Source organism: Pleurodeles waltl, chromosome 2_2, assembly GCF_031143425.1.
Source record: "Pleurodeles waltl isolate 20211129_DDA chromosome 2_2, aPleWal1.hap1.20221129, whole genome shotgun sequence".
In the NCBI taxonomy this organism is placed as follows: Eukaryota; Metazoa; Chordata; class Amphibia; order Caudata; family Salamandridae; genus Pleurodeles; species Pleurodeles waltl.
Window position 1 is genome coordinate 1,155,888,366 of NC_090439.1, and position 25,467 is coordinate 1,155,913,832.

Below are 25,467 nucleotides of genomic sequence, written 5' to 3' on the forward strand. Positions count from 1 at the left end.
TCGCTTCCTGATGTCTTCCCGATTTCTGGGGTGCTGTCCCACTGCGTTCACCCTGTCGACAATCCTCTGCCATAGCTCCGTCCTCCGGGCAATGCTGGTGTATTGGACCTGTGTGCCGAACAGCTGGGGCTCTACACGAACGATTTCCTCCACCATAACCCTGAGTTCTTCGTCTGTGAAGCGGGGTTGTCTTTGGGGTGCCATGGGGTGGTGTGTATGATGTGTGGGGTGGAGTATGTGTATTTAAGTGAGTTGAGTGTGGTGGTGTGTGTTGTTTTGTGTGTGGATAGTGTGTGGGTGATGGTGTTGAGTGACTGTGGCTGTTATGTTTTGGATGCTGGTGTCTCGCTCTTGCCTTCTTTACGATTTTGTAAGCGTAGGGGTTTTTGGGTGATGTGGGTGGGTGTTTTATATTGTATTATGTGTGTGGGAGTGGTGTGTGTATGTGTATCAGGTGTGTGGGATTCAAATCGTCCAATGTGGGTGAGTTTTGTTCGTTGGTGGGTATTCTGACCGCGCCGGTGTGTCCCGCCAATGGAATACCGCGTTTGAATGACCGCCGCGTGGATTCGTGGGTCGTAATGGGATGGGCGTATTTCTGTTGACCGCGGCGGGATTATGGAGGATTTCTGACCGGCGGTAGGCGCCTTTTACCGCCGAGGTCAGAATGACCCCCATAATCTTCCAGTGGAAGGTCTCCTAGCTTCCCTGAAAATGTCCATGCATTCTTTTGAAATGTCTAAATGTTCACATTGGAGGAATTCAAGTAGTATCTGTCCTCCAAACTTGAACTGGAGATCCTGTCCATAGGAAAGCCTCCAGTGGGGCCTCTTTGAAAGATGTAGAAGGTCCATGAGCCACCACTGGAAAGGCCACTCTGTGGCTAAGAGTATCATTCTGGTCTGGGGGTGATATAACTTAAGAATCACTGTTGAAATGAGAGGAATTGGTGGAAATGCATAGGGAAATCTCCCTGACCAACTTATCAAAAGGACATTTTCCTTCGTCCCTGGCTGGGTGAGCCTGGACGCGTAGTCTTGGCATTTTCTGTTGATGAAGTCTACAAGCAAGTTTATTCGAGTATATCCCCACTCGCAGAAGATTTCTTGTAAGATATAATTGTTGAGAATCCAGTTGTGATTGTCTTGGAAATTTCAACTGAGATCATCTGTGTAGGAATCTGGCCTGGTGTGTAGTGGGTACCTATGGTACCTACACCTTATACCACATCCACTTAGTGAAGTGTATGCAGTGTCTAGAAGCCAGACTCTCTAGAGGTAGCTGTGGATGAGCAGCAAAGGCTTATCTAGGAGACATGCAAAGCTCATACAATACCACTGTAGGCACACAGCAACATGAAAGAAAACACTCAGTTATACAAAAATAAAGGTACAAATCACCACAAAATACTAGACAGGTAACCCACCCTTAGGAGGTAAGTAATACAAATATATACACTAGTAATGTGATCAGAAACAGGCATAGAAAAGGTTACAAACCAGTGCAATTAGGAATAACCAATAGTGACCCTAGGCGAGCACAAACCATTTACTAAAAAATGGAATGCGAACAAGGTACCCCCACCTAGGTAAGTAAAATGTGTAGAGGGGAGCTGTGAGTACTAGAAAACCACAGAGGTAAGTAACACTGTGCCCCCCAGCAACCAGGAATGCAGGAGTAAAATCATTGATTTTCCTCAAATCACCCAAAAAGAGGAAAAGAAGCAAAAGAAGACACCCAGACAAGCCTGCAAGAAAACCATCAGTGGAAGCCTGAAGAAGGAAGACCTGTGGAGAGAGGGGACCAAGTCCAAGAGCCGCAGTAGAGTCCAGGAGTAGCAGGAGCTACTACCCACCCAGCTGTGGATGCAGGAGTTGGTCGACGGTGATGAAGAACAGGTCAGCACTGCAGCCATGGAGCCAGAGAAGAGTTCCTGATGGATGCAAATGAAGTCCCACACTGGAAGGAGGATTGCAGATGGGTGTTGGTGCAGGGATTCCACCCACAAGCCTTGGCAAAGGCAAACTTGTGGTTAGTGGAAAAGAAGTGCTGCCGGGGACCAGCAAGGCCCAGGAGGACTCAACCCAAGAGAGGGAGTCACAGGGGTCCCTCAGTATCGCAGAGAGTCCACAGGAGCAGAGGCAGCACCCATAGGAGTCCCACGGGATGGGGACACAGGAGTCGCAGAGGAAGCCCATGCAGCACTACAAAAGAGGATCACATGCCACAGGAGAACCACCCAGGAGGCTATGCTTTGCAGGATGGAGTGCTGGGGGCTGGAGCTACACGTCGCCTGAAGATCTTTTGGAGGTGATGCGAACAAACCTTGGCAGCTGCAAGAGACACGGTGCACAGGGGTACTGTCCTGCGTGGGAAAGCAAAGACTTATCTCCACCAAAGTTGGACATCTGGCAGAGAGGACTAAGAGGACTAAGAGGACTACTCCAGACCACCACCAGTGATGCAGGATCCATGCTGCTCAACATGAGAGGAGATCCAAGCAGCCGGTCGTTGCTTGTTCTAGGTGCCTGCGGTTGTGCAGGCTGAAGAGTTGCAGTCTTCTGAGGATGCACAACTGGGGAAATGTTGCAAAGCTGGCAGGAGATGTGGAAACAAAGTTGCAGAAGAGTATCTTCATTGTAGCAGTGCTGTCGGTTCCAAGAGGGTCCAGTTGCGGTTCCAGTGGCCAGAAGTCGAAGCAGTGGTTGCAGAGCAGTCCTGCTGGAATCTTGAAAGCCGAATCAGAGGACCCACCCAAGAGAGAGGCCCTAAATAGCCCTGAAAGGGGGATTGGTCACCTAACCAGGTAAGCACCTATCAGGAGGGGGCTGTGACGTCACCTGCCTTGCCTGGCCACTCAGATGCTCCAAGAGTTCCCTGCCAACCTTGGAAACAAGATGGCAGAACCCAGGGACCCTCTGGAGGAGATTTGGGCATCACCCCTGGGGTGGTGATGGACAGGGGAGTAGTCACTCCTCTTTCCATTATCCAGTTTCACGACAGAGCAGGGACTGGGGGGTCCCTGAACGCATGTGGACTGGTTTATGCTTGGAGGGCACCAAATGTGCCCTTCAAAGCAAACCAATGGGTTGGGGAGGCTACCCTTCCAAAGCCAGTCACACCTATTTCCAAAGGGAGAGGGTGTTACCTCCATCTCCCAAAGGAAATCCTTTGTTCTGCCTTCCTGGGCTTGATCAGATCAAGCAGCAGGAGGGCAGAAACATGTCTGAGGGGTGGCAGCAGCTGGGCTGCCCGGAAAACACTGTAAGACTTGTGGTAGCAATGCTGGGGGTCCTCTAAGGAGCCTCCAGAGTGCATGGAATCATACTTCCAACACTTGCAACAGTATTGGGGGATGATTCCGACATGTTTGATACAAAAACATGGGCAGGTTCGGAGTTACCCCTATGTAGCTGGACACAGGTAGTTACCTATGTCCAGTACATGCGTAAAATGGCACACACATAAAGTCCAGGAAAATGGATCTGGAGTTTGTGGGCGCACCTCTGATAGTGCAGGGGTGCCCTCACACACAGGTATCTGCACCCTGTCTTCTGGGCTGAGTGGGCCTACCACAGGGGTGACGTATAGTGACCTGGTGTTGTGACGTGTAGTGAAAACGGGTGTATGCACCCATTTTACACAGGCTGCACTGGCAGGGCTGTAGAACCTTTTGCATGGACTCCCTATGGGTGGCAGAATAACTGCTGCAGCCCATAGGGATCCCTGGAACCCCAATGCCCTGGGTACCTAGGTACCATATACTATGGACAAGCTAGAAAGAGGCTACTTTCCTACAATCTGCCTGCAAATTTTGAGAATCTGCCAGATGGATGGTTATTATTGGGAGATTTCTGGGTTGCCTCTTGGGAAAGAGGACAAACGTGAGTTCTGCGCTTTTCATTGAGGTAATGCACGGTTGTCATTTTGTCTGTTTGGACAAGGATGCATTTTGTAGTTGGTGCTGGAAAGATAGACTTCAGTGTAGGGTGAACGACTCTCAGCTCCAGCATTATAATGTCGTATGTCTTTTCCTTGTTGGACCACATACCTCGAGTTTCAAGGGAGCCCATGTGAACCCTGATCCCCGTAAGGAGGTGTCCGTGATTGCCTGGGTGGGTCTTGGTGGAATGGTACCTCCACCATCAGAATGTTCCGTTGAGACCACCATGGGAGACACTGACACACCACCTGTGACATTGTCAGCTTGTCCTCCCACCATTTGGAGAGTTGATTCCACTGGTCTTCCAAGCATTGCTGCAGGGACCTCACGTGCAACCTCTTATTCAGAACTATGATGATAAAAGAAGCCAATGACCCCAGTAGAGAAGATATCTGCCTTGCAAATGGATGACAAACCTGCAGAAGATTGCAATATTTCAGATTGGTGGATGATAGTCTCTCCTCCGAAAAAAACACACTGTGTTTTGTTTTGCACTGGGTGAACTGTGGACTTTTGGAAGTCGATGCGAAGCCCCAGATATGTGAGTGTTTCTACACAAATGTGAAAATGCTCACTTGTCTGTGATGTAGAGGAGCTTTTTATCAGCCAGCCATCGAGGTAAGGATACAGGACGATTTTCTGTCTCCTTAAGAATGCTACAACGATGGCCATGCATTTTGACAATGTTTGTGGGCCTGACTAGAGGCCGAATAGGACCACTGTGTTCTGATATTGCTGAGATCCCACCTTGAAATGGAGAAACTGTTGATGTTCTATGGAGATAGGGATATGGAAAATGCATCTTGAAGGTCTATTACACACATCCAGTCCCCTTGCTGCAACTGTGGGTAGATTTGGTGCAGAGCCAGCATTCTCATATGTTTTCAACTTATTTATTGAGTACTCCGTGTTCTAGAATGGGCATGAATTCTTGCTTTGGTCCTTTCATTACTAGAAAGCAACAGGAATAGATTCTTGATTCCCTTTGATAACCCGGGACTTCCTCTATGGTGTTTTTTTGAATTGGGGTGTTCATTTCTGACTGCAAGAAGTCTAGTGATACTGGGATATTTTTGCCAATGGAACATTTGGAGGAGGGGACTTGAAGCGAAGAGAGTAGCCATTCTGTACAATATTCAAGACTCAGCTATGCTTCGTGATGGACTGCCACTCCTCCCAGTAATTGACAATGCTTCCCTCCACCGGAGCAGGGACAGTGAAGGGAGATGTAACTATTCCTTGCTTTGCAGAACGTTTTCCCGCAGCTGCAGGTTGCTGTTGTTGCTCTGCACCCCTTCCCCTGGATGGTCGATGAGGGCAGAAGTGTAATCTTGCCTGCTGCTTGTGTTGCTGCCAGGGAGGAGTCTGAACCCTCTGTTGGAAATACCTTCTATCATAGGGCCTGTAACCCACGCAGAATTCCTTCATTTTCTCCAGGCTTATAGCCTCTAGAGTGTCCAGCTCTATCTTCATTCTGGACATCTCTTCATCAGCATGGGAACCAAAAAGAGTGGTACCAGAAAATGGGAGGTTCATCATACGATGCTGCGCCTCAGGCTTGAACCTCATAAGGCATAGACAGGATTATCTCCCTGCACACAAGCCATGTGCATAGCCATGCTCTGCCAGATCTGAGCCATTTGTAGATGCACTGATCTAATTGGAGACCAGGCCAACTTCATTAAGCACCTCCAAAACATCCTGCCTGTCTTCTCTAGGCAGCTTTTCAGTGAACCTCACCAAGGAATCCCAGAAGGATCTGTTGTATCGTCCCAGTAGAGCAGAAGAACTAACCACCTTCATCAACAATGCAGATATTTCTCTAATTTTTCCCAAGGGCATCTATTTGCTTGTTTTCTTTGTCTGGTGGGACAAAAGATGAAGAGGAGGAAGCAGAATGGGACTCCTGTGCGACTGCTACTATCACAGAGTCTGGTGGAAGATTAGCCCTAAGGAGTAATGGATCCTGATCAGGAGCCTTGTACTTCTTCAGGATCCGCGATGGTACTGATCTTAAAGTTGCTGGCATTCGAAACAGCTGCATTGCCAGTTCTAGAAGTCTAGGCACTAGAGGCAAAAGTGATCGTGTTTTGTGACATAGAGTTTCAAATTTCACAGAGTGCGGTGACATTATCATTGGGGTGTCTATATTAAGCTTGGTGGCACCTCTGATCAAGACATCATTAAATGTTAATAAGTAATTGTAGGAAAATGCCACTGTTGGCATGATCACACCCCACGTTTTGCCTAGTGATGATGCCAGCTTTGATGGGAAGTGTGCTGGGACCCTGCTAACCAGGCCCCAGCACCATTGTTCTTTCCCTAAAACTGTACCTTTGTTTCCATAATTGGTAAAGCCCCGGCGCACAGATAAGTCCCTTGTAAAAGGTACCCCTGGTACCAAGTGTTCTGTGGACAGGGAAGGTCCCTAAGGGGTGCAGCATGTATCATGCCACCATCAGGGACCCCTCACTCAGCACATGCACACTGCTTGGCAGCTTTTCTGTGCTAGTGGAGCGAAAAAAACAAATCGACATAGCACTCCCCTCAGAGTGCCATGCCCATAAACCACTGCCTGTGGCATAGGTAAGTCAACCCTCTAGTAGGCCTTACAGCCGAAAGGCAGGATGCACTATACCACAGGTGAGGGCATAGCTGCATGAGCACTATGCCCCTACAGTGTCTCAGCCAATTCTTAGACATTGATAGTGCAGGGTAGCCATAAAAAGTATATGGTCTGGGAATTTGTTAAAAAGAAACTCCACAGTTCCATAATCGTTACACTGAATACTGGGAAGTTTGGTAACAAACTTCTCAGCACAATAAATCCACACTGATGCCAGTGTGAGATTTATTGAGAAATCCACTCATCTTAGAGATGCCCCCTGCATGCCAGCCCAACTGCTAGTGCTAGGCTGACCGGTCTCTGCCAGCCTGCCACTTCCAGACTAGTTTCTGGCCACATGAGGTGAGTGCCTTTGTGCACTCTGTGACCAGGAACAAAGCCTGTCCTGGGTGGAGGTGCTTAACACCTCCCCCTCCAGAAACTGTAACACTTGGGGGTGAGCCTCCCAGATACAGCACCCACTTTTGGCAGCAAGTCAGGAGGAGATAATGAGAAAAACAAGGAGGAGTCGCCCTCCAGCCGGGACAGCCCCTAAGGTGTCCAGAGCTGAGATGACCCCTTCCTTAGAAAATCCTCCATCTTGGCATGGATGATTTAGGCAAATGGGATTAGAGGTGTGCCCCCCTACCCAAAGGGAGGAGGCACAAGGAGGGTGTAGCCACCCTCAGGGACAGTAGCCATTGGCTACTGCCCTCCAGCCCTAACACACCACTAAATCTAGTATTAAGGGGCAACTCTGAACCCAGGAAATCGGATTCCTGACGACCTAACAAGAAGAAGGACTGCTGACCTGAAAACCCCACAGAGAAGGAGACGACAACTGCTTTGGCCCCAGCCCTACCGGCCTATCTCCAGATTCAAAGAACCTGCAACAGCGATGCATCCTGCGGGCCGAGCAACCTCTGCCGACTCAGACGACTGCCCTGCAATTCCAAAGGACAAAGAAACTCCTGTGGACAGTGGCTCTGTCCAAGGCAACAAGAAGAAACCATCTTTAATGGGACTCTCACCGCACTCCTGAAGCGTGAGTCCCCACCATTCTGCACCCGACGCCCCAGGTCCATGTCCAGAGAAACCAACACCTCAGAGAGGACCCCAGGGTGACTCCAACGATGTATCCACCCTGAGGTGACCTCCCTGCACCCCCACAACGATGCCTGCAGAGAGAATCCAGAGGACCCCCCTGACCGCAACTGCCCAGTAACAAAGAACCCGATGCCTGGAAGAAGCACTGCACTCGCAGCTCCCAGGCCCGTGAGGAACAAACTACCGGTGCAGTAGTGACCAGCAGGTGGCCCTCATCTTTGCCCAGTTGGTGGCTGGCCAGAGAAGCCCCCCTGTGCCCCGCCTGCATCGTCAGAGTGACCCCCGGGTCCCTCCATTGAGTTCAAAACAAAAACCTGACACCTTGTTTGCACACTGCACCCGGCCGCCCCTGTGCCGCTGGGGGTGTATTTTGTGTGCCTGTTTGGGACCCTCACATTGCTCTACAAAACCCCCCTGGTCTGCTCCCCAAGGAAGCAGGTACTTACCTGCTAGCAGACTGGAAACGGAGCACCCCTAGTCTCCGTAGGCACCTATGTTATTTGGGCCCCTCTTTGACCTCTGCACCTGACAGGCCCTGTGTTGCTGGTGCTTGGTGTTTGGGATTGACTTGAACTCCCAGCGGTGGGCTGCCTATGCCCTGGAGACTGAACTTGTAAGTGCTTTACTTACCTCGCAAACTAACCTGTACTTACTTCCCCCAGGAACTGTTGAAGTTTGCACTGTGTCCACTTTTAAAATAGCTTATTGCCCTTTTATGCCAAACTGTGCACATTACTGTTTTTATTCAAAGCCCTATCTTTACCTATGCCAAGTACCTTACAATCAATGTACTTACCTGCAATCTGAATCTTGTGGTTCATAAATAAATTAAGAAAATAATATTTTTCTATATAAAAACCTATTGGCCTGGAGTTAAGTAATTGAGCATGTGTTCACATTTATTGCCTGTGTGTGTACAAAAAATGCTTAACGCTACCCTCTGATAAGCCTAACTGCTCGACCACAATATCACAAATAGAGCATTAGTATTATCTATTATTGCCTCTGTTAAGCCTCTTGGGCAACCCCTGGACTCTGTTCACACTATCTCTCACTCTGAGATAGTATATACAGAGCCAGCTTCCTACACTGGTGGATCAGCGGTGGGATCTAAGACTTTGCATTTTCTGGACTACTCAGCCAATACCTGATCACACAAAAAAATTCCAAAATTGTCATTAGAAAATGGATTTTTGAATTCGTAACTATTTTTCTAAATTTTTAAAAGTCCTGCTAGGGCCTTGTGTACGTCCCTATTAGCATTTCTTTTTAAGTTTAAACGTTTGTAAGAGTTAGGATTTAAGTTCAAGAAGTAGTTTTTAGTTTCTCAAAAAGTAATCCCAAGTTTTAGAGAACGAAGGAATAACCCAGAGGAGATGGTGATGGAACTCAACTTCAGCCATTACCTGCATCTAGGGATGTCAGAGCTAAGGTCCCTCTGGAAGATAAAAAAGACCAAAACTGGGTCCAATCCAACCGAGGTCAAGCTCCAGGGGCTCTTGGCAGAGTATATAAGGGACCATCCCACTTTGATGGAAGATCCTCCCTCAGATAGGGAAGAAATTAGTGAACAGGAGCAAGAACTTCCCCCTCCTGTCCTAATTAGGGAGACCAGGGTTCCTAGAACCCTGTCTCCACAAATCATAGTCAGAGAACCTGGTTCTTCCACAGGGGAGTCCAGTCCCTCTGTAAGCATTGAGGACAGCCTCAATGAAGAGGACATCCTTTTAGCAAGGATGGCCAAAAGATTAGCTTTGGAGAAGCAGTTCCTTGCTATAGAAAGGGAAAAAAGGAAATGGGGTTAACACCCATAAATGGTGACAGCAACTTAAATAGGGTCAGAAAGAATAATGACATCCTAGAAATCCCCAAAGGGATTGTAACTAAATGCGAAGAAGGTGATGCTATCACCAAATGGTTCACAGCTTTTGAGAGGGCTTGTGTACCCAGAAAAGTAAGCAGATCTTACTGGGGTGCTCTCCTGTGGAAAATGTTCACTGGTAAGTATAGGGATAGACTCCTCACACTCTCTGGTAAGGATGCAGAATCCTAAGACCTCATGAAGGCTACCCTGATTGAGGGCTTTGGATTCTCAACTGAGGAGTATAGAATTCGGTTTAGGGGAGCTCACAAAACCTCGAGCCAGTCTTAGGTTGATTTTGTTGACTTCTCACTCAAAACACTAGTTGGTTGGGTAACTGGCAGTGGAGTAAGTGACTATCATGGTCTGTATAGTTTATTTATGAAAGAACATCTGTTAAGTAATTGCTTCAATGAAAGTTGCATCAACATCTGGTAGGCCTAGGTCCAATTTCTCCCCAAGAATTTGGGAAAGAAGGCAGACCACTGGGTCAAGACAAAGGTGACCAAGACTTCCATGGGGGGTGAATGAAAGAAAGGGGTCACAAAACCTCCCTAGGGGAAGGGTGATGAGACATCTAAGGACAAAAACAGAGCGTCTTCTCAAGGGCCACAAAAACATTCTCAGGAGGGTGGGCCCGAGCCTCTTCACATTCCACAAATGGGTATAAGGGTAAAAACTTTGATCCCAAGAAGGCCTGGTGTCACAACTATAGACAGCATGGGCACCAAACTGGAGACAAGGCCTGTCTCAACAAAAGTCCCACAACTACTACTCCAGTTAGCATTTGAATTGCTAGTCTCCAGGTGGGATCAACAGTGTGCCCAGAGTAAATCAGGGTTCACACTGAAGCTACCTTAGTCTAAGAGGGTGGGGTGGATTTAGCCACACTAGTTGCCTGGCTGCCTAACATGCAAAAATACAGGCAGCAACTCTTGATAAATGGGAATAAGGTAGGAGCCCTGAGGGATGCAGGTGCCAGTGTCACCATGGTGACAGGCAAACTGGTTTCCCCAGTAGAGTATCTGGCTGGACAGATATATGCAGTCACCAATGCTGACAATGAAACTAAAGTCCATCCCATGGCAATGGTGACTTTAGAATGGGGAGGGGTCACTGGCCTGAAACAAGTGGTAGTCTCCTCTACAATCCCAGTAGAGTATTTGCTAGGGAATGATCTTGAGTCCTCAGCATGAGCTGGGTATCCCTGAACCTGGTGTGTGTTAAGACAAGACCACAGAGCAGAGCACAGGGTGAACAAGTGTTGGAGTCTGGAATAATGGCCCAACCTTCCAAGAGAAAAGGTGAGAGGACTGGGGGACCAGCCTCTACACAGCAAAAGAAACAGGACCTCTCTTACCAGGAAGATGTCCTATCCCCTGAGGGAACTGAGTCCATGGAGCCTTATCAAGTAGAGCCCAGCTGTCTTGGCCCCCAAACCTCACACCAAGGATGGAAAGAGAGAGATGAGATTTTGTGTGGACTACAGAGGGCTCAACTCTGTCACCAAGATAGATGCTCACCCCATACCATGGGCAGATGAACTAATTGACAAATTAGGTGCAGCCAAATTCCTAAATTCTTGACTTGACAGCAGGGTATTGGCAAATCAAAATGGCACCTGGAGCAAAAGATAAAACAGCATTCTCAGCACTTGATGGGCATTATCAGTTTACTGCTATGCCCTTTGGCTTAAAGAATGCCCCTGCCACCTTCCAAAGGTTGGTAAATCAAGTCCTTGCTGACTTGGAGTCCCTTAGTGCAGCATATCTAGATAATATTGCTGTCTTTAGCTCCAACTGGCCGGATCACCTTGTCCACCTGAAGAAGGGTTTGCAGGCCCTGCAAGCAGCAGGCCTCTCTATCAAGGCATCCAAATGCCAGAAAAGGCAGGGAGCAGTTGTATAATTGGGCCACCTTGTGGGTGGAGGCCAAGTGCAACCCTTAAAACCCAAGATCAAGACAATTCTGGACTGGGAAGCTCCAAAAACCCAAACTCAAGTCAGGGCATTCCTTGGCTTGATTGGATACTATAGGAGGTTTGTGAAGGGATATGGATCCATAGGGAGTCCCCTCACAGAACCTATCTCCATGAAAATGCCCAAGAAAGTTAACTGGACTATAGACTGTCAAAAGGCATTTGACACCCTAAAAGAAGCTATATGCTCAGCACCAGTTTTGAAAGCTCTAGATTATTCTAAGCATTTCTTTGTGCAGGCAGATGCCTCGAAACATGGGATAGGAGCAGTCCTATCCCAAACTAATGATGATGGCCTTGACCAGCCTGTTGCTTTTATTAGCAGGAAGTTACTCCCCCAGGGAGCAGCTCTGGGGTGCCATTGAGAGGGAGGCCTTTGATGTGGTTTGGTCACTGAAAAAGTTGATACCATACTTATTTGGTACTCACTTTATAGTTCAAACTGGCCACAGACCTCTCAGATGGCTCATACAAATGAAAGGAGAGAACCCTAATGTAGGAAGCTGGCTCTGTATATACTATCTCAAAGTGAGAGATAGAGAGTCCAGGGGTTCCCCAAGAGGCTTGACAGAGGCAATAATAGATAATACTAATGCTCTATTTGTGGTAGTGGGGACGAGCAGTTAGGCTTATTAGAGGGTATTGTTAAGCGTTTGTTGTACACACACAGGCAATAAATAAGAACACACACTCAATGACTTAGCTCCAGGCCAATAGGTTTTTATATAGAAAGATATTCTTTTCTTAATTTATTTTAGAACCACAAGATTCAGATTTCAGGTGAGTACATTAATTGTAAGGTACTTGGCATAGGTAAAGATAGGGCTTTGAATAAAAACAGTAATGTACACAGTTTGGCATTAAATATCAATAAGCTAAAGTGGACACTGCAACATTCAACAGTTCCTGGGGGAGGTAAGTACAGGTTAGTTTGCGAGGTAAGTAAAGTACTTAAAAGTTCAGTCTCCGGGTCATAGGCAGCCCACCGTTGGGGGTTCAAGTCAACCCCAAGTACCAAGCACCAGCAACACAGGGACAGTCAGGTGCAGAGGTCAAAGAGGGGCCCAAATAACATAGGAGCCTATGGAGAATGGGGTGCTCTGATTCTAGTCTGCTAGCAGGTAAGTACCGGCGTCCTCAGGGAGCAGCCCAGGGTGGTTTTGTAGAGCACTGGGGGGGTCCCAAACAGGCACACAAAATACACCCTCAGTGGCACAGGGGCGGCTGGGGGCAGTGTGTCAACACAGCGTCTGTTTTTTTATTGAAGTCAATGGATGGACCCTTGGGGTCACTCTAACGATGCAGGCAGGGCACAGGGAGGCTTCTCGGGCCAGCCACTGACTGGACAAAGGCGAGAGCTGCCTGCTGGCCAGAATTGCACCAGTAGTTGGTTCCTCAGGGGCCGGGGGCTGCAGGTGCAGTGCTTCTTCTAGGAGTCGGGTTCTTCCTTACACAGCAGTCGTGGTCAGAGGGTCCTCTGGATTCTCTCTTCAGGCGTCGTTATGGGGGTGCAGAGAGGTCAGCTCAGGGTGAACACGTCTTTGGAGTCGCCTGGGGGTCCTCTCTGTGGTGTTGGTTTCTCTGGACATGGGCTGTGGGCATCGGGTGCAGAGTGGTGGGGACTCATGCCTCAGGAGTGAGGTGAGAGTCCCTTTAAAGATGGTTTATTCTTGTTGGTTTGAACAGAGCCACTGTCCACTGGAGTTTCTTGGTCCTTTGGAATTGCAGAGCAGTCCTCTGAGTCGGCAGAGGTCACTGCGCCCCCAGGATGCATCGCTGTTGCAGGTTCTTTGAATCTGGAGACAGGCCAGTAGGGCTGGGGCCAAAATAGTTGTCGTCTCCTTCTTCTTTTTGGGGTTTTCAGGTCAGCAGTCCTTCTTCTTGTTATGTCATCATGCTAGATTTAGGGGTGTGTTAGGGCTGGAGGGCAGTAGCCAATGGCTACAGTCCCTGAGGGTGGCCACACCCTCCTTGTGCCTCCTCTCTTTGGGGAGGGGGCCTCATCCCTAATCCTATTGGGCTAAATCCTCCATGCCAAGATGGGGGTTTTTCCTAAGGAAGGGGTCACCTCAGCTCTGGACACCTTAGGGGCTGTCCTGGCTGGAGGGTGACTCCTTGTTTTTCTCATTATCTCCTCCTGACTTGCTGCCAAAAGTGGGTGTTGTGTCAAGGGGGGGCAGGCATCTCCACTAGCTGGACTGCCCTGGGGCATTGTAACACCAGGCTTGAGCCTTTGAGGCTCACTGTCACATGTTACAGTTGCTTCGGGGGGGGGGCGAAGCACCTCCACCAGGACAGGCTTTGTTACTGGTCACAGAGTACACAAAGGCACTCACCCCATGTGGCCAGAAACTAGTATGGAAGTGGCAGACTGGCAGAGACCGGTCAGCCTAGCACTAGCAGTTGGGCTGACATGCAGGGGTCATCTCTAAGATGCCCTCTGAGTGCCTTTCTCAATAAATCTCACACTGGCATCAGTGTGGATTTATCGTGCTGAGAAGTTTGATACAAAACTTCCTAGTATTCAGTGTAGCCATTATGGAAGTGGGGAGTTTGTGTTTGACAAACTCCCAGACCATATACTCTTTATGGCTACCCTGCACTTACAATTTCTAAGAATTGGCTTAGACACTGTAGGGGCATAGTGCTCATGCAGCTATGCCCTCACCTGTGGTATAGTACACCCTGCCTTAGGGCTGTAAGGCCTGCTAGAGAGGTGACTAACCTATGCCACAGGCAGTGGGTTGTGGGCATGGCACTCTGAGGGGAATGCCACATCAACTTACTCTTTTTCTCCCCACCAGCACCCACAAGCCGTGAGGCAGTGTGCATGTGCTGAGTGAGGGGTCCCCAGGGTGGTATAATACATGCTGAAACCCTTAGAGACCTTCCCTGGCCACAGGGCCCATGGTACCAGTGGTACCTTTTAAAAGGGAATTATCTGTGTGCCAGGGCTCTGCCAATTGTGGAGACGAAGGTACAGTTTTAGGGAAAGAACACTGTTGCTGGGGCCTGGTTAGCAGGGTCCCAGCACACTTTCAATTAAAGGTGGCATCAACAAAAGGCAAAAAGTTAGGGGGTAACCATGCCAACGGTGGCATGTTCCTACACAACCCCCCCAAACGAAAGAGGATGAGAATAACCTTTTCCATGAGAGTCTTCATTTTCTAAGTGGAGGAACCTGGAAAGGCCATCTGCATTGGCATGGGCAGTCCCACGTCTGTGCTCCATTACAAAGTCCATTCCCTGTAGGGATATGGACCACGTCAACAGTTTAGGGTTCTCTCCTTTCATCTGCATGAGCCATCTGAGATGTCTGTGGTCAGTTTGAACTATAAAGTGAGTACCAACCAGGTATGGTCTCACCTTTTTCAGTGACCAAACCACAGAAAAGGCCTCCCTCTCAAGTCAGGGCATTCCTTGGCTTGACTGGATACTATAGGAGGTTTGTGAAGGGATATGGATACATAGTGACTCCCCTCAAAGTACGTACCTCCAAGAAAATGCCCAAGAAAGTTAACTGGACCATAGACTGTCAAAAGGCCTTTGACACCCTGAAAGAAGCTATGTGCTCAGCACCAGTTCTAAAAGCTCCAGATTATTCTAAGCAATTGCTCCAGGTGTCATCCTAATTTGCCAGTACCCTGCAGTTAAGTCAAAGGTACTCAGAAATGTGGCTGCACCTAACTTGTCAATCAGCTCATCTGCTCTGGGTATGGGGTGAGCATCTGTCTTGGTGACAGAATTGAGTCCTTTGTAGTCCACACAAAACCTCATCTCTCTCTTTCCATCCTTGGTGTGAGGTTTGGGCTAGCCCAGGGACCCTTAGAGTGCTCTATTACCCCTAACTCCAGCATCTTGTGGCCTTCCACTTTGATGCTTTCCTTGACTTGGTCAGACTGTCTGAATATTTTGTTTTTGACAGGTAAACTGTCTCCTGTGTCCACACCGTGTGTACACAGATGTGTCTGACCAGGGGTCAAAGAAAAGAGCTCAGCATACTGTTATAGGACTTGCCTACAGTCAGCTTGCTGTTGGGCAGAGAGGGTGTCTGAATTGACAACTCCATCTACTGATCCATCCTTAGGGTCAGTGGAGAGGAGGTCAGGGAGAGGTTCACTCTCTGCTCACTCATCCTCATCAGTAACCATCAACATGGTTATATTTGCCCTGTTATTATAGAGCTTAAGGCGGTTAACATGGATCACCCTTTTGGGTATCCTGCTAGTACCCAGGTCCACTAGGTAAGTGACTGGCGCCATCTGATGGCGCGCAGAGGTACTGCTCGAAGACAAATCTCCGGATCCAGTCTGACGCCTGGGGAAATTCAAAGGTAAGGAATCTGCAACTAGAATTCTCTATCAGATAGTGCTGATCTTACAGATGCTGGCATTAGAAACAGCTGCATTGCCAGTTCTAGAAACTCAGGCACTAGAGGCAAGAGTGGTTGTAAAGCTGTATTGTGGCGTAAAGTTAGAAAAATCACAGAGAAGGATGCCGTTGTCATTGGGATGTCTGTATTGAGTTTGGTGGACCCTCTGATCAAGACATCATTAAATGTTAATAGGTCATCCGTTGGTGAAACTCGTGCTGGGGGTGTATCAGACAGAGTGTGAGAGTAGTCTCTCACTGATGACTGGGATGTTGTGGACCAGAATGGTGTTTTTCATCTGTGCCTGGAGGAGGCAGTGCAAGATCTAGAACTCCTGCACCTTGACCTGGTCCTAGGTGTTCAGCAAAATATCCAGAGCAGTAGCAAACAGGACTTCTATACCTACAAGGCAATAGTTGCGGACTTCTACATGGCGTGGCCATTGGAGCCACAGGAGGCTCCGATATTGTGCTAGGACAGAACCTTAATGGAGGTGTTCTCTTGGGAGAAGGTCCAAGAGGCCTGGAAGTAGAATATGGCTGACAATATTAAGAATCTGACGCTGGAGGCACTGGTCTCTTTCTTAAGCTTTCTAGCCATCTTGGTGAAACTTAAACAAAAGACTGCAATCTGGAAGGTTATTCGAGGTGTTGATGTTGCCAAGTCAGCTAATACAATCTGGATCTCTGGGGATGTTAGCTGAGGTTATTCCACAGCATTTGTGTCTGTCAATGTCGATATTTGGTGTTCCTTTGATGTCTTGCATGGTGTTACTTTAGGTCTCGATGTCGACTGACTTCTCGGTGTCGACTGCTGTTTTGCAGGGGCCACAGATTGCCTCTAGAGTATTTCATGTGTTGACATCGCATGCCTCCACATCAATGGAAAGTGACCTAGATAGCAAAGGCTCTTTTAGTACCGAGCAGTGTCTTGACGTTGGCTGATGGTGTCTTCTGGGCGGCAATGGTACACTTGGCATTGAGCGTTGGGTGTGTTCCAACATTGAACGATGAGCCGACCTCCCCTTCGACGGTGTCTTCGACATCGACAGTGAACAATTTGGTATTTTTCTCAACATCCAACCTCTTAGCGTCGACTAGGACCTCTTTTTATGGTGTTTCTCACAAGATCTTCCTTGGTGTTGTGTTTTTTGATGAGAGGCGGGCTCTTCAGAGGAAGACTCATGTTCCCCAAGGTCTCTTGTGGATGATCCTCTCTCCTTCAGTCCATGAAGCCTGATCTTCTCCCTGTCCTTCAAGGTACACCTGCATAGCTTCTAACAGAGAGGACAGGAGTCAGGATGGAGGGACTCTGGTAGACAAAAAGGGAAGGCATTTTTGACTGAAAAAATTATATTTTCTGTCAGAAAATAGGTTGTCAGTACAGCAGATACTAGCAACTACCAAGTTAAAACGTTTTGAGAGAAGTTTTGAAAGATGTTTCTGACTCTGTTCAATGCAGCCAATTGATGAACAATGCCTCCTATTTCCTTTCTTTTTGCTTTTAAATAAAGATTTGTGGATGTCTTTCTATGGTCTGTTTATATATATTATATATTCACTTAAATAACTAAAGGTTACAGGGACGTTATAGTTAGGCTCACATTTGGATGTTTGAAACCACAGAAATTCACCAGCTATATTTAGAGGTATCTCAAATAACTATAACTCGTGCACTATGGTAACTGTATCTCGCACTCCTGCCCTGCGCAGTTTTTTCATCAAAAATGTTCCTACAAATATTACATTGATATTATCAATGATGTTGTCGAAGATGTCAAGAGTGCCGTAATTTGTGTGGTAATTAGCAGTGCATGGCGAGGGTGCGAGTTATATTTACCTTAGAGCACGAGTTATAGTTATAGTTAGGACGGCCTTCAGGTTCACTAAAGCACAGCTGTCACATGAATTTGAGATGGGAGGAGGCTAGGCACCAGAGACTGACCCTGTGGGGTTCCATCACTGACAAATATTGGGAGGACAATGAATTGTCCAGCCCAAAAAGGAGTCAACATCTTTGTCAAGAAGGCCTCCCTGGTCCTCAGCAGTAGTTTGTCTAGAAAAACGGAAGTGTAGGAGAATTGCACTGAGAAAATCTGGAGCTTACTCATGCAACAAACTGGAGTGATCATGGCAAGGAAGACATTCTTTAGGATAAGAAGATAAAAGAGTATGTGTGTTTCGGCTTAAAGGAAGTACACATGTGAAATGTCAGGACCAAATTAAGGTCCCACTGTGGCATCATAAATGGTCTAGAGAGGAGCTTTTTTTAGGAAAACACATAACAGATGAGTTAAACAAGGATAGTTGGCCAGGTAAACATCAAAAGGCCAAAAAGGCCAATAAATAATTTTTAATAGTGCCCACAGCAAGCTCCTATTGAGCTAAAGACAAAACAAATAACAAAATATCTGAGAACTTGGCTTACAAATGGTCTCTCCTGCTGACTCTGGACCAGGCCACAAATTTGTCACAGCACCAGGCATAAACAGACTTAGTTGAAGGACACATGGCAGCCAGGTTGATATTCACAACTTCAGTTGGCAAATGAAACACAGACAACTGCCATTACTCAGTCTCCACGCGTGGAGGTGTAGACTGTGCAGGTTCGGGTGGAGAACCCTGCCCTGCTGCTGTGACAGAAGAAGTGGTAGCCTTATTGGAGGGTAGACACACATGCTCAGAGTGTCTGGATTCCCCACACTTTTGGCAAAATCCAGGGCAACTATGATGGTTTGGGCCTTGCTGTTCATGATTTTCTTCAGAAATCTGGGCAGGATATGCAGGTCAGGATGGCATACAATTGCTTCACATTCCACCGCGGCTGAAATGCATCTCATAGGGACAGCCTTTGCAGGAACCCCAATGCCAAATGTTTGGACTTTGTTTATTTGAGGGTGGCAAAGACATCTAGCCAGTGTTCACCCCACTGTATGAAGATGCCCTGTGCTACCTTTGGGTGCAGCCGCCATTCATGATCTGCCAGGTACCGCAGGCTCAGCTTGTCTGTTTGGAGTTCAAAGATACTGCCAGGTGGTTGACAATCAGGAAGATCCACTGATGTTCCAACCACCTCCAAAGGATCAAGGCCTCCTGTCACAGGCTCCAGGACCACACTGTGCCCTGCATGTTTCAGTACAACATGCGGTGCTGTTGTCTTTGAGAATCTGCACTGGGCTCCCTTTGATGGACAGTGAAAGGCCTTCAATGTCAGATGAATGGTACATAACTTCAGCAAACTGGTATGGATTCAGGTTTCAGCTGGAGACCAGAATCCTTTGATCTCCACCTCCCGGGATGATCCTCCCAACCAGGTATCCAGTCACCACAGTGAGTTCTGGGTGGGGAAGAGAAAGGGGTCTGCCGCTAGTTATGTTGCAGTTGAGCGGGCACCACTGCAGATCTTGTGCAGTCTTCTCTTCAACCTGGATGGCATCCAACAGGATTTTGTTGTACTGGCCCCACAGAAACTTCAGATTCCACTAAAGAGACAGTATATGCCACTTGGGGAATTGGACAAGCATGCATCCTGCTTGTCCACTTCCCCAGGTGGCAGATGCGGGCTTTTCAGTAGAAGGTGGACAGTGGATGGTAATAGGCCAAGAAGTCTCAGAACTGCTCACACCAAGATACATGATTGAGACTCGGATAGCAGGATCATTGTTCAAATGTTCTGAACTTATTGTGATGGGTGAAAAGCCCTTAACTGGACCATGTCCAAGACAGCTCCTCTAAGACTAAAGAAACTGATGTAAATTCGACTCACTGACTGATAACTCGAAAGATATCAGGTTGTTCACCCTCATCAGGAGGTAGCCTACAACTGACTGTGGCAAGTCCACCTTCAACATCCAGTCATCAAGGCAGGGGAACACTGCTGTCCCTAACCTCCGAAGATGGGCAGCGACCACTGCCATTACTTTGGTTTACACCTGAGGGGCGCTGGTAAGGCCCAAGGGAAGCATGGCAAACTAAAAATATACTAGGCCATCCTTCAGCCATAGTTAACCTGTGTAAGACTAAAGGATGGGTACATGAAAGTACACTCTATGCAAGTCGAGGGCTACCATCCAGTCACCTGGATCTAGAGTACACAGAACCTGTGTCAGTATGAGCATTATAAACTTGTCCTTCAGCAGGAAGACATTCATAGGAGAAATATCTACATTTTATGAAGGCCTCCATCCTTCTTCAGCACAGCTTTGCAGGGGTTTAGAGGTCCAAAAAATAAGATAGAGTCAGGTTTTTCACCAAAGAGGCGGGATCCATTGAATGGCATACCCATAAGGAATGTATGCACATTTCCTGAGGATTGCATCCATTCATGCAACAAGGCACCACATTAGTGATGGCTGCTTGCCCCAAGCAATCAGTAGTATCTATGCCAGCATGAATTCTGTGTTTGGCTGTATCCTGACCATCTAGAATGGTTTGAGTGGGAACTACTGGCAATATTTCGCTGGCGATGTCCCAGAGAGTGTGTGCATATCGTCCTAATAAGCAAATAATGTTGACCAACCACAAAAGCTAGGCTGGCCAAAGAAAACATTAGTTTTGCAAATGGCTCAACCCTTTTCAATTCCCTGCCCAGGGGTGGGTGTGGTTGTGGAAAAGGATTAGGATCCACTTTGCTGGTGGACGTTTGCACCACTCACGATTAGGATGATGTGTAAAAAACAAGGGTTCCCAGGCAGTGGTCTGTGGCATCTAGCCACTTGCCTGTTCACTGGTGGGCAAGATCAAGGCTTAGACCGAGCATTCATCAGAGTGTTAGCTAGGGCTTTATTGAATGGGAGTAAGGGCTCAGCACAAGCAGGCCTAGGTTGCAGGACTACTTTAAGGACTTTTGTCTTAACTTTAACATAAAGCACTTATAGGTTCAGGACCTCTGCAGCAGGCCAAATTACCACAGCAGTGGGAGCACTCTCTTCCATTGGTAGCCCAAGAGAGAATGCTAAACTTTGTATCAGGGAAAGTATCAAGCCCACCGGTCTCCTGTAAATCTATGTCTAAACTATTATCATCATAATGTGGGATAAATCAGCTCCATCATTCAAATCAAATCAAATCATTAACATTTATAAAGCGCGCTACTCACCCGTGCGGGTCTCAAGGCGCTAGGGGGGAAAGGGGGGGGTTATCGCTGCTCGAACAGCCAAGTCTTTAGGAGTCTCCGGAAAGCGGAGTGGTCCTGGGTGGTCCTGAGGCTGGTGGGGAGGGAGTTCCAGGTCTTGGCCGCCAGGAAGGAGAATTATCATTGTTGTCTCCGGTTGGTGGTAAACTCTGATCAGAATCGGAACCAAAAAGATGATGGAGTCTCTGAGGATGATGCCCCTATGGTAGTGGGAGTATATTGTGTGAATAAGGCTCTATGGGAACCAGGTGTGCTGGAGTGGAGTCAGTGTGCAACTCTGATTGAGGTTGAGTTGGTTTAATCTTGGGAATGGACATCGCAGTTGGCACTAGCAATGTCGGGACTGGGGTTGATGAAAGAGGGACTGAATGGAAGTTGGCATTAGAGTCTGTGCAAAACGTGGAGCTCAAATGGACCCAAAGACAGATCCACCGGTGGCAATCTGACTTGAGGGCCCTGCAGATCCTTGAGGCCTGAAGGCACACTAGAGATACATGTAAGATGCCAAAAATATGGCCTGAGGCTGTATTGTGACTTCCCTGTACTCAACTTGATGAGTGGGCACCCCGTTCTGAAAATTTGTGGTGCAGAGGCCAGAGCATTGCTGGGAATATTGCTTCTTCAGTGGTGCAGAGGTCTGCACTTTTTGATTTTTGATCTGCTGTTCAGATTGAAGTGCTGCTGGGAGCTTGCACCCAACTTTATTGACTGGCACCCTTATCTGGAAATTATTGAGAGCTCTGCTTCTCTTCTAAGGGGCTCCTTTATGGTGATAGCTGGCTAAGTGGTTGGCTAACTAAGTGGACAGTTCCCTCAGTAGAAAATAATACTGAAGTTGTATTACCCCATAGGTATTAAAGTCTCAAATCTCCAGGATCCACCTTGGTGTGTGGACCACTATAAGGTGGTCACTATGGTCACAATGATGGGTAGTATGACTTTCCACTACACTTGTGTTGCAGTTCCCTTCCCTCAGTCTTTACATTATTTAACAAATTCTACATGTTTTTATCTGCAGCATTATCACAGCAAAGACTTTACAGTGACCATTTATACTCATGCACCACTCCAGGTATGTGGTCTTGATTTTGATCATTAACTTTAACCTTTCACCTATGTGGGTTCCCTTATTTTCAGTTAAATTTTGATGGCAATTTATTTTGCCTTACAGTGATCTTAGCACCAAGGTGGATCCTGAATATTTAATACTTTAATACCTACTGGGTAATACAGCTTCGGTATTATGTTCTTACTCACTAATGACGGAGTTTGAAGAGATCCATTTACACTTACAGTGTCCAGGGCACCACACACGGCCATTCCTTTTGTGTGATAAGGGGCACTTGCAGTAAGACTCTTACTACCTCTGGGTTTCCTTTAATTTCCATATTTTCATGATTGTTTTCTCTATTGAACTATTTGTTCTCTCTTTATGGTTGGCTCCACTACTTCTGGTGGTCACATACACGTATTTAGGACTTACTACTTGTTGTCTGGTTGACTCACCTGTTATACGGCTCATCTTCTAGCACAATTGTGGTCTTCTCTTTATTTACCCCACCACTTTTGTGTGTGGCTTTTTCTAAAAATTATTAGAGTTGCACTTGTTTGAGTAGACACACTACTATTATTATGGGTGGAATTGACATCATATGCTTTATATTGGCACAGTGACTGATGAAATGCTTAACTTCTAATTTCCAGGACTGAAAAAGTTGTCTTAGACGAAACACGTGTCAGCTGGCTTTTTTCTGACATGGCTGTCTTTTGATATATGACTGTCTTTAGTTATTAGATACTCCTACTTGCTCAAGTATTGATCAACTGTAACTCCACTTCTTCAATAAATTGCACCTGCTTTGTTTAGCAGACCATCATCTAAATTATTATTGCACTTTCATTACTTTTGGGGACCTGCTCTGCATAGCAGACCATTACTGAAACTATTGTGCTCTGGCTAAATTTTTGCATTTGTTCCTAAAGTGCTTCTCATTTCAGTGATCCAGACTTTTCTAATAAGAGTTTAGGAAGAATCCATATAGCTTTAAGCCCTAAATTCATGGGCAGCGTGTATTTTCTGTCTAGGGGCAATAGGGCACTTTTCTTGTCATATATCCTCTCTGAAATGATTTGATGAGTCACCTTTCACTGCTGTCAACAGATAAAGTTATATTACACCCAGTGTACAAGAAAGCAGAAAGTAAAGCCTATACTTTCCTTAGCTTACCCATGGGGTCTAATACATGGCAATCTATGCTTCCTAGTCAATGTTTCTGTTTTTACTGGCATATTTGAACAAGTGAAAGATCTGCTATCAGCCTCTGTGTCACTGGTGGTTCAGACAGAGTTTCTCTCAGAGATTTTTTACCCTTGCCTAAGATCTCAGTGATGGCAGCATCTGTTTATTTTGTGTAATAGTTCTGAAGGAGAGAGACATCACAAAGGGACTATCTTTTAGAGATGCCTCTCTTTAGGGGACTACAATTCTATGTGTATAACAAATCTTCCAAACTCTCAAAAGAAGACCCTGAATTTATATTGACTCTTTAGTCCAAAGACCTAGTGCAAAGACAGGACTTACAAGAGAGGGTATCATACTAGGTAAAAAAAAGTGTTTGGTTCCCTTGTAAGTTAAGGGGCATTTGTTTAGCGTCTTGCTAAAGAACACCTTTGATGAATTTACGAAGATAATGGACATACAATACCTCAAACAAATAAAATGCAAGATGATGATATGTTTGGCTGGTAATTTTCCCAGTTCTGGAGGATAGGTTATGACTCAAATCTTTTTTTACAGGATACCTCAGGTGGTTGCCAGAGATCAAGATTACCTACTAAAAAGCATTCCTTGTGGATTGTAGTCAGCACTGATAGTCCCTACAAAGGGCCTTAGCTCTTGGCAAGGGGCTGCTTTACAAACAGGGAATCAGGCTGCATCTCTATATAGTCGGTCTTTATGACTTACATCCAGTTCTGTGCTTTAACACTTAGAGACACCAATGTGGTAACCCAGACAGGATTTGGCTTCCTGATCAATGGCACAGAGTCTCAACTTCTTTGGTGCCAGACCACTGGATAAATTGGAAATCTGGCTCAGGTCAGATCTGGAGGAGGTATTCTTACCATGGCTGAACAAAAGACATCAGAAACATTTATGGGCAGAGGCATAAGAACCGGTGAAAGAATAGCTTGCACCTAGATGATTAGAGAAATATATTGGAGTCCATCCAAATATCAGGTTATCACTTGATACTGACAGTTTTGGAGTGGTCCCACTTTTTGGAGGTAATGTTTCATCTTTCTATGGTCACTGGTTCTACACATCCTTCACTTTTGGCTCCTCTTCTGGTGGAGTAGAAAGGTCACATTTTAGTCTTACAGTCCAATTGAGATCCTCTAGCTTAATGATTAGATTCCCTCAGCTTTAGGAATTAGACCCTAATAATGACTACATTTGCTGCCAGCAGGCTGGGTTGGATTTCAGATCCTAGATTTCAATAGTGTCAGTGACTTTTGGAAGAAGCAGAGTACAATAAACCATTCAGAAGAGACTGGCAGCAGTCAGGGAGGCAAGCCAAGTATTTTTGAGATGTCTCAGACATCTGAGTGGTAAAGGGGTATTTTAATTGCCGATTGGGACAAGGTCGTGGATTCTAGCACTCCTGTTGCACAAAGAACTTTCATAAGTGAGAAGAACGTTCTATCCCCGAGTGTGGTGCATATGCCATCAAGTGTTCCCTTGCTACTAGAATTTTATCATTAGTGTCTTAGGTTTTCAGGATACTTGATCGAAATGGAGACTTCTGAAGCTTCTTCAATTTGCAAGTCTGTTAAATTCCTAGTTGCTAGGGTATAGTGCAAGATCTTTGGAGTAGGAAGGGTGCCCTTCTGTGGCTAAACATTCTGATAAAGTTTCAAAGAGAAACAGTGGAGGTAATCATGGATGTACCTCTACTGACGAGAGGGACTAGGGTTCTTCTCCTTCTGCTCCTTACAGTAGAGAAGAAGTATATTTATTCATTTTTCCCAACTCCCTTAATTCATCTCTTCCTCTAGTCTCCTTCAGTCTTTTGGATTTGTTGGTTTGTTAGCTGAGAAGATGGGGTTTTAATCAAAGTGCTTCCCCATGTCATTTCAGGCTTATAGAAGAGGTTCTGTGGAGAAAAGCTGTAAATAGCACTTGGCCCCTTTTGGTTAAATGGTGTGGAATTGAAGATCTGTTTACAGTAGAGGGTTTACCAGAAAACATTTGGTTTTCTTTCATGATGGATTCAGTATGATTCTGTATGTGGTCACCGTGTGAATTTCAGTGGGTAGTAATCACACTGGAGAAGCTCTGGGCACCACCCCTGGGGTGGTGATGGACAGGGGGGTGGTCACTGCCTTTTCCTTTGTCCAGTTTCACACCAGAGCAGGGACTGGGGGTCCCTGAACCAATGAAGACTGGATTATGCAAGAAGTAGGACAC

At 46.7% G+C, this 25,467-nt stretch overlaps 1 protein-coding gene across 2 annotated transcripts in view; it reads right to left on the reverse strand.

The window, feature by feature from the left end:
- LOC138274931 (uncharacterized) overlaps window positions 1-25,467 on the reverse strand; it is a 779,592-nt gene that overhangs the window by 313,842 nt on the left and 440,283 nt on the right. The gene's annotated exons all lie outside the window — the stretch shown is intronic.